The sequence below is a fragment of the Xylocopa sonorina genome, chromosome 15 (assembly GCF_050948175.1).
Source record: "Xylocopa sonorina isolate GNS202 chromosome 15, iyXylSono1_principal, whole genome shotgun sequence".
NCBI lineage: Eukaryota > Metazoa > Arthropoda > Insecta > Hymenoptera > Apidae > Xylocopa > Xylocopa sonorina.
This window is the reverse complement of record NC_135207.1, coordinates 2410351-2422403: the sequence shown is the minus strand read 5'-3', so window position 1 is coordinate 2422403 and position 12053 is coordinate 2410351. Positions and strand designations below refer to the sequence as shown.

At 37.4% G+C, this 12053-nt stretch overlaps 1 protein-coding gene and 1 long non-coding RNA gene across 33 annotated transcripts in view; one reads left to right on the top strand and one right to left on the bottom strand.

The window, feature by feature from the left end:
• Positions 1 to 4317, top strand: part of LOC143430881 (uncharacterized) — a 54269-nt gene extending 49952 nt beyond the window's left edge. The window contains exon 2 of the long non-coding RNA XR_013102657.1: positions 3910 to 4317. This is a non-coding gene — a long non-coding RNA (uncharacterized LOC143430881). The remainder of the gene's footprint in view (positions 1 to 3909) is intronic.
• The window catches only part of Para (sodium voltage-gated channel paralytic), a 79205-nt gene that overhangs the window by 63593 nt on the left and 3559 nt on the right, over positions 1 to 12053 (bottom strand). For 19 of the 32 annotated variants that reach the window (XM_076907302.1, XM_076907311.1, XM_076907330.1 and 16 more), the window contains exon 1: positions 3936 to 4060. The gene's annotated coding sequence lies outside the window, so the exon portion shown is untranslated. Of the gene's footprint in view, positions 1 to 3935; positions 4061 to 6716; positions 6795 to 12053 lie in introns of those variants that run through there. The other 13 variants (XM_076907306.1, XM_076907300.1, XM_076907301.1 and 10 more) reach the window with 1 other exon arrangement.

The following is a 12053-nucleotide window of genomic DNA, read 5'->3' as shown; positions in this document are numbered from 1 at the left end:
AAATAGAGACACTAACGTCCACATAGCCCCTCAAGTTCGTCGTAAGTAAAAATAGAAATTCTTCATTAATTATGCATCATCAGAGTTAGTTATCCCTGAAAAGTACACGGGCGGTTGCTTACTTTTGGAAGGAAATTTCGATGCAAAAATAGAGAAAACCTAGTATAACTCTGTAACGCGATGAAATTGATTTTTAATGATTTATCTATGTGCAATGATAGAATCAACTTTAGCAATTAGCGTGTTTTATGGAGTAATATATTTTGTCATTGAACAAATACTTTATTTCAATCATTTCATATCTAAATTGCGCGTTAGAAAGAAAACTAATGTGTGTGTGCAAAATTGGTAGAACTATTTTGTTGTTCTTAATACTTTTGGAAGGAAATTTTGATGCAAAAATAGAGAAAACCTAGTATAACTCTGTAACGCGATGAAATTGATTTTTAATGATTTATCTATGTGCAATGATACAATCGACTTTAGCAATTGGCGTGCCTTATGGAATTATATACTTTGTCATTGAACAAATACTTTATTTCAATCATTTCATATTTAAATTACGCGTTAGAAAGAAAACTAATATGTTTGTGTAAAAATTGGTAGAACCATTTTGTTGTTCTTAATAAATGTTGTTACTAATCGTGTTTTATTTTCAAGCTGTGTGTTAGATAAAAAGAACTTTAGATTAGTAGAAACGTTAACTAATGATATCTAAATTTGATGGATACGTTATTGAATCAAATATTCAATTTTGATGCACTTCTGATAAGATTGATCAGAAATAATTTAAAATTAAGTTTGTTGAATCCTAAAATCCTGACGTTGTTATTTGTAAACTATTAATTTTCATAATTTTAAATAGACAAATAAAACCTAAATAGAAATTTGATTTATTCCTTAAATATTAGAGCAGTCGATCATTCATTTTGGAATGATCCAAACATCACATTTAAAAAAAATATTTTAGTTTCCATTTATCTCATTTTTTAATTATCCTCAAAGTTATTTGAAAGTTAACATGTCTTTTTTATAGTTTCTTTTTCTGTGGAAGATGTCTAATTGAAACTTGATCTTAAAGAGACATTTAATACTCAGTGTTTGTTTTAGTTTCGTCATCTTCAAAGTAGAGGATGCGAAACTAAAAAACATAATACTTATCTTTTTTTGCATAAAGAATTGTACTATATAGTTTTCCACGATCTTCGTAAAATATTTTGAAAATGTTTCGAATTTTTTAAAATTTAAATATATTTTGAATTGTTTATTTTGAATTTGTAAATTTGAAAGTATTTTGAATTTTTAAAAATTTGTTTTGCATTATTACATTTCTGCATTGTTTTAAATAATACAAAACAGTAAATCAAAAAACCATAAACGAGATAAAAATAGTGTACAACATTTTGAAAACATTTTGCAATAAAAAAGTAGTGTGAAAGAAGTAACTCTACTTTAAAGACAGCAAAACCCAAACAAATATTTAGTATTAAATGTCCTCGATTAAAAAATATTCGGTACAAAAGATTCGCCTTTTTTCTCATCGAATAAAAATGTGCAGTCTAGTGCACTCTTTTCTGTAGTTAATCTAACTTTTAGCAAGTTCAAATTTCTGATCGATCAAAGTATCTATATACTTTTTGTTATGAATAGAAAAGAATTATAAAAAGCAATTTTGCCTCAGTTAACAAACTCTGTGCTTGTATCAGACGATTTTTTATACAGGTGCATCGATGCAGTTACAATGCGCATTTTTTTTTTTTTAATGAAACCTTACTATTTCTTTTTACATTAATTGATTTCACATATCACTCTGAACGAGAAAGTGCTAAAATATAATATCGAAAAATTGAATGCATCTTAGAATATATCAAATTTCGTTTGAATAGAAAACTCATATCGTAAGGAGATATTTGACGTTAAGGAAGAAAAATGGTTCAATATCCACAGTCTGACACCACGGCTACACCGTTTTCCTCGCATAAATCCCCTTGATTTTTTTTTTAAACAGAACTCGGATACATGTATACACAGAAAATTCTTTACTTCAGTTTAATGGTATGATAAAACAAATTAGAAGGAGCTACTTAAATGTAAACGCTGAACGATGAGCAATGTAATGAAAAATATTGCAAAGAAACGAGTGAGAAAATGTTTACACTGCATTTTCTCGCATTTATTGTTGCAACATGGTTTCACACTTGGAAAATTACTGAAATACTTCTTTATATATATATATAGTAATACTTCTTTGTTCAGAATAACAGAAAAAATGAATAAATGCCCGAGAAATAAGTAACGCTCAATTTACAATAAAAGAAAAGTGCAACAGCTATCCGATGCACCTCCATAAAAAGTCACATAATACAAAAAGAGATTTATAGCCCGGCCTAATTATGCTGTGTATTATCCATATTTCCCAATGGTAATGAAAAACGGATTAAATAGCGTTTATGTGCGTACCATTTACTTTCATCACATAATAATTACTAAAAGCTCAGCATTTCTTGATCTACTAAAATTCTCGATATCTCAATTCATTCTTTCATACTAAAAAAGTTCAAAGTAATATTCTGTATCATATATTAAATAGTAATTACTAAAAACTCAGCATTTCTTGATCTACTAAAATTCTCGATATCTCATACTAAATTCTCTCATACCAAAAAAGTTAAAAGTAATATTCTGCATCATATATTAGCCCTTTCCACTTTGAACCATTCTGGACGTTAGCTACTAGCTACTCAGCGTCACTTTGTCCACTTCATACAATTTTCTAAAGTATAATAACGTTTAAAACACTCCCCAATATCCACTGCAGGCTGACTTCTGCATGTCTGACAATAGTAAGTTATTCCTTCCATCTTCCACCATTTCAGAAAAACATGCATTTCTCAAAAAGTTGTACTAAAACAAGTTAAGTCTCACTAATAAACCTTAATGTCCCTTAACAAGGAACAATGGAGTGCAAAGAGTTAGAATCTTAAACGAGTATCTACAGATCTATATTTGACAATAGTAAGTTATTTAACGTCTTCCACCATTTCAGAAAACAAGCATTTCTCAAAAAAATTTTACTAAAACAAGTTAATTCTTACTAATAAACTTCAATCTCCTCTGAGAAGGAATAATGGACTGCAAAGAGTTAGAATCCCATACGAGTATCTACAGATCTACATTTGACAATAGTAAGTTATTTAACGTCTTCCACCATTTCAAAAAACATGTATTTCTCAAAAAGTTGTACTGAAACAAGTTAATTCTCATTAATAAACTTTAACGAGTACGAGTATCTACAGATCTACATTTGACAATAGTAAGTTTTTTAACGTCTTTCACCATTTCAGAAAATATGCATTTCCCAAAAATTTGTACTAAAACAGGTTAATCCTCACTAATAAACCTTAACGAGTACGAGTATCTACAGATCTAAATTTGACAATAGTAAGTTATTTAACGTCTTCCACCATTTCAGAACACATGCATTTCTCAAAAAGTTGTACTAAAACAAGTCAATCCTCACTTATAAACTTTAATGTCCCCAGGGACGAAACAATGGAGTGCAAAGCGTTAGAATCCCGTACGAGTATCTGCAGATCTGCATTTGAGAATAGTAAGTTATTCTTTCCATCTTCCACCATTTCAGAAAACATGTATTTCTCAAAAAGTTGTACTGAAACAAGTTAATTCTCACTAATAAACCTTAATGTCTCTTAACAAGGAACAATGGAATGTAAAGAGTTAGAATCCCATACGAGCATCAACAGATCTACCTTCAGACAGGGCTGTGCATAAAGCAGTGGATCTCGAAACGCGGATCGAAAGTCCAGTAAAAATGGTGTCGAGCAGCGGATCTCGAAACGCGGATCGAGAATGGTGTAAAAATGGTGGCGAGCAGCTGAAACGAGAGAGCAATAAAAATACGGTCGCGTACTCACTTTTGATCGGTGCTAACAGTTCCTGAAGTGTAATGTGCGCGTGTCCCACGATGCGGGGAGGTGGTGGAGTGGCTGCTGCTGCGGCTTGCGGGGACGAAACCGGTGCTGGGAACCGTTCGACTTGCCGGCTAGGGGCCGGTGTCCAGGCGTCGATTCGGGACGCGCCGTGCCGTCGAACCGATTTGACAACGCCGTTACGTACGATCGGACGGATAAATGCAACTCGTGCAGCACGTCGACTGCCGATCTACCGATGCTCTTCCTCTCCCTCTTGTACTTATCGATCGCCGTGACGCCTTTGGCTTTCCTACTCTCCTTATCGATTCCACTACCGCTACTCCTAACGTTGCTCCTTCTGCACTTTACTTTAATACTGTTGCTGCTTCCGGTTCTGTCGCTGTCTCTGATGATGATGCTGTTCCTGTTGCTGCTGCTGCTGCTGCTGCTGCTGCTGCTATCTGAATCGCGTTCCGACGAAATGGCGACGAGAAATGACGAACGCGCTGCGGCAGTGCGTGCTATGTCGGGGACCGTCCAACGCGAACCAAGATTTTTCATGTCCGACCTGCGATTCGAATGCGTAACAGATATTTGCGTCCGAGTTGACATTTTTTTTTAGTCGTTTTTACGACACTTTCGCGAGTTATTTGGTATTTGGGGTCAGGGTGTTTGGATTAAAGGCTGTCGAGGGGCTATTTTGCATTAAAGCAACGTTTCGAGTATTGTTAGTTTGCATAGTTTAATAATAACGTACACTTTTGGTCAATTTGAGTTGATAATGCGAATTGATTGGGAATTATTGTTATTTTGCGTGACACGTTGCGTTAACGCTTTGTTGAGTCGTTTTGAGGACTTTTTCGCGAGTTATTTGATATTTGAGGTCAGGGTGTTTGATTGAGGACTGTCGAGGGGCTATTTTGCATTAAAGCAACGTATTGAGTATTGTTTTTTTGCATAACTTAATAATAACGTATACTTTTGACCAATTTGAGTTGATAATGCAAATTGATTGGAATTAATGATCTTTGCTTAGGTTGAGAGTTGTGGAAAATGTTTTGGGAAATTTAGAAATGCGTTTAGGATGGTGTGCATGATAACCTCTTGGCTTATAAGCAAGTATCATAGACGTAAGACGGATTACAATAGAAATGAGACGAAAGTACGTTGAATTTTTAATAGAGTTTAGCTTTTATACTAACTGTGATTTTATTTTGTAAAAAATCTGATCTTATCAAATGTTACCCCTCTTTCGTGTTATAAGAAAGATCGCAAGCCAAGGGGTTAATTGCGAGCGAAAATTTTGTTATTTTTGTTTCTGCGCCAATCCAAGGTTTCTGGGTTATCTATGTTCGCGATAACATGCGCGTAAACAATTTTATTCTACGCGTATACAAAGCAAAACCACAAAGTCCATTTCTGAGTTAGTTGATTTGAAGATATACTCAACTCTCGAAAGAAAAACATTTAAAATCAATTATGAACATTTCACGTTTTTCTTATACCTTAAATTTCACTGACTTGGGGGATTTTTCTTGTACATTTGTGATAAAATGCATTGTGAAAAGTAGTACTAAAATTGCAGAAAAAAAATACTCCAATGACACAAGGAAATAGAGTTTTCAAATATTTGAAAAAAAAACTAATTGGACTGTTGTTCACTACTAAAAGTACGTTTGTACCAACAACAAATAGACTTGATTTTCCATTTAACTGTAATACTTACAGAAAAACAAAATGTACTTAGTGTCTTAAACGAACATATAAAATAACTTACCAAAATTCACTAGAATATAATCGTGAATACTTCCATTACGAAAGATACGTATCACCCAACGCAAAAACTATATTTGAATTTCCATTTCTGAGCTAGTTGATTTGAAGATATACTCAACTCTCGAAAGAAAAACATTTAAAATCAATTGTGAATATTTCACGTTTTTCTTGTACTTTTAGTTTCACAGACTTGGGGGATTTTTCTTGTACATTTGTGATAAAATGCATTGTGAAAAGTAGTACTAAAATTGCAGAAAAAAAATACTCCAATGACACAAGTAATTAGAGTTTTCAAATGTTTGAAAAAAAAACTAATTGGACCGTTGTTCACTACTAAAAGTACGTTTGTACCAACAACAAATAGACTTGATTTTTCATTTAACTGTAATACTTACAGAAAAACAAAATGTACTTAGTGTCTTAAACGAACATATAAAATAACTTACCAAAATTCACTAGAATATAATCGTGAATACTTCCATTACGAAAGATACGAATCACCCAACGCAAAAACTATATTTGAATTTCCATTTCTGAGCTAGTTGATTTGAAGATATACTCAACTCTCGAAAGAAAAACATTTAAAATCAATTATGAACATTTCACGTTTTTCTTGTACTTTTAGTTTCACAGACTTGGGGGATTTTTCTTGTACATTTGTGATAAAATGCATTGTGAAAAGTAGTACTAAAATTGCAGAAAAAAAATACTCCAATGACACAAGTAATTAGAGTTTTCAAATGTTTGAAAAAAAAACTAATTGGACCGTTGTTCACTACTAAAAGTACGTTTGTACCAACAACAAATAGACTTGATTTTCCATTTAACTGTAATACTTACAGAGAAACAAAATGTACGAAAAAAAGTGTCTTAAATTAACATATAAAATAACTTACCAAAATGTACTAGAATATAATCGTGAATACTTCCATTACGAAAGATACGTATCACCCAACGCAAAAACTATACTTGAATTTCCACGGATGTACAACAAAACGGTATACTCACGTGTGAATGAAGCGACGGGTGTGATCAATCCGTTATTAGAAATAACATAGTCTGATCTTCGAGTCGATCGATACTTATCTACAACAAAATCAAAAGCCCAGATCAGAAAGAGCAATCTCCCTAACGAACCCGATACAACCGCCCAACGATCGTCTACGTCCACGATAAATCTACAAAAACCCCACGACTAAACGAACCCAACGTACATTTCATTTTATCGCACCCCCTTAGTTTCGAGGCAGACGAGCAAAAAACACGGCGATAAAAAATGTATGTAAAAAAAAAAAAAGGCGAACACTACCCTCGAGGATCGCACATTATGTACGCGCGACGTTCTCGACTGGAATATATATCTATATATGTATATGTATATCTTTTGGCAGCGAAGCTGGCCGCTCGCTCTCGAGTTTCGTCGTTCGTGAAAGAGTGGCGGCGTGTTCACGCATATTCACGGCGACAAAAATGTACACGCGATATAGAGAGACAGAGAGCTCGAAGGAAGGGTGTCGGTGGTCTTTGACCGAGTTTCGCGCGGTCGATCATATTCCGCCGGAACTCGGTCACGCGCTTATGCATCGGTGTCGTCGTCGCCGCGGCGCCAACAGGCGGCGTGCGCGCGCGCGCGCTCGCTCTCCGATACGCAAAGCAGGAAAAGTAAGAGTGAAACTCGGTTGATTGCCAGTGGAACGGGTGTACGCAGGATCAGACGGACGGAGCTGCCGTCCGAGGAAGGACGAAGATGCCCGAGCCGATTTAAGCCCGGCCATGGACTAGCGACACACTGGGGAGAGAGAACATTTACTTTTTAATTCGATCACCGTTAATTCTACCGCTCGAGTTAAGTTTCATTTCATTTCGGAGAACATTATCGCGTTATCGAGCTTTTCCTACAGCCGCGACATTTGTCACCTGGCGATTGAGTTTCGTATGTATCTTAGGTATTTATGGTTGAAAGTCAAATAGGCCGGGCAAATTGATCGAGTTCTTCTCCCCCTTTCTGGAGAATTAACACTGAACTCTGCTGGAATTAAGCGATTAACTTCGTCAGAGGTTGATTGATTCGAGGCTTTGGTGACTGGTAATATCGAACGTAAAGTAACTGTAATCGAGCATACATATTCTAATGCTTCGAATCGTGAATTGTAACAACGAATCATTTCCTTTGCATTGTTCATCGTTCGATTGCGTACAATTTGAAGGAATAAAAAATCTTCCAATACGTACGTTTCGATTCGAGGCTTTGGTGACTGGTAATATCGAACGTAAAGTAACTGTAATCGAGCATACATATTCTAATGCTTCGAATCGTGAATTGTAACAACGAATCATTTCCTTTGCATTGTTCGTCGTTCGATTGCGTACAATTTGAAGGAATAAAAAATCTTCCAATACGTACGTTTCGATTCGAGGCTTTGGTGACTGATAATATCGAACGTAAAGTAACTGTAATCGAGCATACATTTTCTAATGCTTCGAATCGTGAATTGTAACAACGAATCATTTCTTTTGCATTGTTCGTCGTTCGATTGCGTACAATTTGAAGGAATAAAAAATCTTCCAATACGTACGTTGTTACATTTACTAAACGACACGCCATCGAGCGCGCCATGAACTTATGCAGTAAACATCGTATGGAGGAAGACACATAATTCGACGATATGGAATGCGATGAAGCTCAATTTAATTGCCTATTGCGGTTTTTATCCTGCGGATATATGACTACAATAAAAAAACAGCGTACTCTGCCAACACGCAGCCTGGAGAGAGAAACGAGGTCAGGTATGTCTACGGTAAATCAACCTTCATCGAGGAATCAACAAAAGCATTCGACTTCAGAAGAGGTCGCCTGTTAAAGAGACTGAACGCTCGGCTCCATTTCTCGCGTGAATTTTGAAAAATCCTTCCCACGGAATGACAATTTACAAAAACACATCAGAAATATTTCTGCTATATCGGAATACTCGTTCGAAATGCCAACAATTAAACAATCCACGTAGCAAAAACGTTCGCCAGACGGTTTGAACGTAAGACAGCTAAAAGATACCAGGATAATCGACGGGTGGACATAAAGGAACGACTGAAGCGAGCGTTCCAAAAGTTCTCTTTTCGGAAGCCCGTAACACGGATCAATAAACAGTCCCAACGCATACAGCGGTCCGAAACGAATGCATGATCTACTTTGATGCTGGCATGACCACGCTTCGCATCGCGAACCTCGCATCGAATCCTAACCAACGTCTAAAAATCAATCCGGGAACTCGCCCAACCTCTCAGCAGTACATCCTTTAACCGCGACGCTCTACTTGGTCCCCGTCGAGAAGTGAAACGACTGAACGAGGGTAATCCGCAAACATCATTTCGCGTCTGAGACGAGCGAGATATCGCGCGTTTGCGACCACTGCATTCCTCGTTAATCGTGGAACCGCCATCTTGGCCAGTCGCAGAGGGCGCGACTGAGCATCGGCTGAGAGCAACAGCGACGGGGAAACCGTCTCCTCCACATCGTGGTGTGGCACAGCAGCGACCCGACGCCGACACCAATGCCGACGTTGCGTGACGTCACGAACCAGGCCGGGTACGTTGCGGAAAAACGTTGTCATGACGACGAACCGCTGACGCTACCGTCGCCGCACCGTCGTCGCTACCACCACCATCCGTCAACCCGCACATCCGCCAATGCCAAGGATTGGAAACGGGCATAAACGGGTGGACGAGGACGCCACACGATACTGATCCGTTTTTCCACCATTAAATATTATTACTCGATCTCTCTTAATCTTGCTTTACACTTATTAACAGGCAGTGATTGGGACAAAAGAAACAGGCGACGATTAGGTAAAATAGGAAGCAGCAGTATGTGTAAGTTGTTTTCTATGTGCGATACGGATTTGAAATATCTTTATGGCGAGGAATCGAAAGAAATATGCTAATTTGTAGATTGGAAAGTTGGTGAGGAAGTATCACTCTCTGCGAATTGAGAGTAATAATCGTTGAGTATTTACAGTGCCCTTGAAAGCAATTGTATCGTAGAAATAGAGAGGACAGCTGAGGATGGAGTCAATTTTGAAATTATTCATGGCGAGGAATTGAAAGAAATATTCTAATTTGTAGATTGGAAAGTTGGTGAGGAAGTATCACCCTCTGCGAATTGAAAGTAATAATCGTTGAGTATTTACAGTGCTCTTGAAAGCAATTGTATCGTAGAAATAGAGAGGACAGCTGGGGATGGAGTCAATTTTGAAATTATTCATGGTGAGGAATTTAAAGAAATATTCTAATTTGTAGATTGGAAAGTTGGTGAGGAAGTATCACCCTCTGCGAATTGAGAGTAATAATCGTTGAGTATTTACAGTGCTCTTGAAAGCAATTGTATCGTAGAAATAGAGAGGAGAGCTAGGGATGGAGTTAATTTTGAACTTAAACGCGACTTTCTTGACTTGCTCTGTAACATTAAATAAGTAGTTGAACGATTGTTTTAAAAATGCTTCAAGTTTCCAGTAGCAGATGAAAGGGATTGTTTCTGTTGTAGCGCATGGTGGATGATAAATCAGTGCGCTCTATTGCCTCGTAAGCAGCGAGGGAAAAGTTTCGAGTAGCAGAGGAAGACGAAACTACAGGCGCAGTAGTAGAAACCCGCTTTGCGCCGCCACTGGAGAACCGTGGTTATAACGATAAATGGGTGTGCCTGTTGTTGCAGCATGACATCTAAAAGATTATTATCGCGCGAATAGTCGTATTAGAGACCAGAATCGATAATTATCAACGCGTCTACGTAATAACTGACTCTTTTCACGTGAAACGCGACCCCTGAAAAGTTGTTCCAACATCTTAACATGCTCCACAAAATTAATATATTGTAACTAACAAAATTATCATTTATAAATTACTGAAGAGCAACTAAAGAGCAATATCTAAGAATTATATTTATAAACTACTAGAATCAACTAAAGAGCAATATCTAAGAATTACATTTACAACGATATCGCAACACTCGTAAAATACCTGATTCGTACGCTAGTCTATCGTGTCGTTGCATCTTTAATACATATTGCACGTGATTTATATTTCTCAAACGCATTAGTACGCAGGAATAAAACGCGACTATCCGTTCGAACGTGCTGTACTGACAAAGTATACCGTACGTTCATGTCTCAGTGCTGCGTATTAGTCGATTAGGAAAAAATACAGTTCACGCCGCGACGCTAACAAAAGAAATAAGTGCAGGGTGGAAATTGTTGCTCTCACGGCATCAGCTGCACTGGCACGACCCACAAAAGACAAAGTATATCCGAGGCTAAAGGTATAGCGCAGAACAGGGCCACGCGTTCCTGCGAGGACAATCGATCGATTGCCCGTTTGCCTGCCTGCCTGCCTGCCTGCCTGACTTCTCCCGCTCGGTCTAATTCACGCGCTGCGCCTCGAAAGAAACCCACCAGCCCAAGGCGAGACGTGATCTCGATCAACCTTTTCTCATCAATGGATAGAACCTTGAACCCTGTATCGTTTCCTCTAACACACCTTGGTGTCCACTCCCTTCGAGAGGAAGTCCCTTCTCGAACGACTTCCCATCTTTGTGTCAGGATCCAATATTGGATCGACCAAAAAAAGAAAAAATGACCAGCCCAGTTATCGTTTTTTCTTATTATAGGACTCGCAGGAAATAAAATATCGAAGCACTCGATGACAGTGAAATGAGATGAGATATTCGCTATGAGGCATGTGTCGAGTGATGTTCAACTGAAAATGTAAAGATCTCTGACATGCTGCTCGATGCTGGATGGGACTATTCGCTTTTATCGGTTTCAAATAATTACACGATACGTCTCGAAAACTGTACTTCGAATTTCAATAACTGTTTTCGAGAACGATCTACAGTTATATTAAGAAATTAAATATAAGGTAATAAGGAATCTACTTTTGATTGCGTTTCAGGGAGCAAAATCGTTGCTGGGGGATAGCCACAAAAATTAGTCTAAAATTATTTAAAAGTACCGAATGCGAATCATGAAGAAGCAAGATTAAAAGGATGTAAAAAGAAAAGAAAAGAAAAGAAAAGAAAAGTACTGCAACACTGTTCTACCGCTTTATTAGCTGTACTTGATACTGGAAGGGTTCCAATTGTACCAAACTATGAAAGCCCAATTTCCACTCTACTTAATCTTAATTTCGCAGATAATTGCAGGTAAGTACGTCTAAGGGGAACTCTCGCAGAAATGCCTTAATATCCATATCATAAACTTCACAGGAGTGCACACGCGTGCACGTTACCAACACACCTCTGGACAGAACGTAGCGCGAAGCGTATCGCACCTGTTGCGTTCGCTTGCCCAACGTTTG